This window comes from Octopus bimaculoides, chromosome 28, assembly GCF_001194135.2.
Source record: "Octopus bimaculoides isolate UCB-OBI-ISO-001 chromosome 28, ASM119413v2, whole genome shotgun sequence".
Lineage (NCBI taxonomy): Eukaryota > Metazoa > Mollusca > Cephalopoda > Octopoda > Octopodidae > Octopus > Octopus bimaculoides.
This window is the reverse complement of record NC_069008.1, coordinates 15280272-15281666: the sequence shown is the minus strand read 5'-3', so window position 1 is coordinate 15281666 and position 1395 is coordinate 15280272. Positions and strand designations below refer to the sequence as shown.

The window sequence follows — 1395 nt, the reverse complement described above, 5'->3', positions numbered from 1 at the left end:
GAAGTCCATTCTTTCAGTAGGTGTTGTGACTCAGACTGTTACTATTTATAGTCGTTTGGTGAAGTCCATTCTTTCAGTAGGTGTTGTGACTCAGACTGTTACTATTTATAGTCGTTTGGTGAAGTCCATTCTTTCAGTAGGTGTTGTGACTCGGACTGTTACTATTTATAGTCGTTTGGTGAAGTCCATTCTTTCAGTAGGTGTTGTGACTCTCACCACCAGAATAAGTATTCTCTAGTTTGCAGCTTATAACTCAATATTATTGTTGCATCTAACTTCCATTGATTGAGATTTGTGTTTAAGTCATAACATAACCACTTTTTATTGGAAGAATTTAAACAATTTACATATAGGTGCAGGAGTGGCTGTGTGGTAAGTACCTTGCTTACCAACCAAATGGTTCTGGGTTTGGTCCCACTGTGTGAGACCTTGGGCAAGTGTCTTCTCCTATAGCCTCGGGCTGACCAAAGCCTTGTGAGTGGATTTGGTAGACAAAAACTGAAAGAAACCCATTATTTATATATATATATATACATATGCATGTGTGTGTGTGTGTTTGTGTGTCCATGTTTGACCCCCACCATTGTGTGACAACTGATGCTGGTGTGTTTATGTCCCTGTAACTTAGCAGTTCAGCAAAATAGTCCGATAGAATAAGTACCAGGCTTACAAAGAATAAGTCCTGGGGTTGATTTGTTCGGCTAAAAGGGCGATGCTCCAGCATGACCGCAATCAAATGACAGAAACGATTGAAAGAAAAAGAAAAGAACAAGGAAACACATTTCCATAAATTCTTTGAAGTGAACAGAGAGTATTACAAGAGATTTCCTCATGAAAGATAACAACTTACTTTCACAGTATCCTGCATTCTGGAAACAGTAACACCATTGCTTTCAGAGTCTCTAACAAGTCCCCTTACTGGTTCACTACTTCTTTCAGAGCAACTTTCACAAAGAAATGTTGGCTGCAAATAAGCCACACAGTATTTTCATCCGAATGCTCCAACTTATCAGCTTTCTCATTGTTGTCTGTAACTTTCATGGATATATGCAGCAAGACACACATACACAGATACATACATACGATCGTAAGATATTTCATTCTTTAAACTTTAGGTTTCTTTATATTTTATATTTTAGAATTTATAATACTCATGCTTATTTATACATAAATTTTTATACGCATATATATTTAAACATATATAAATCTATTTTTAGATTTTTATATGAATTCATATTTATATTCCGTATATTTATGTTTTAAACTTTTAAATTTATTATGTTACCATGTTATGTTGGATGTATATCTTTCAAAATATTAAATATTGATTTCCTGAATATATTATTGATGAGTTCTACGAATTTATTAATGATATAAAAACACATATATACACAT

At 34.0% G+C, this 1395-nt stretch overlaps 1 protein-coding gene across 3 annotated transcripts in view; it reads left to right on the top strand.

Annotated features, from left to right (window-relative positions):
• LOC106873074 (D-amino-acid oxidase) overlaps nt 1-1395 on the top strand; it is a 25015-nt gene that overhangs the window by 16303 nt on the left and 7317 nt on the right. The gene's annotated exons all lie outside the window — the stretch shown is intronic.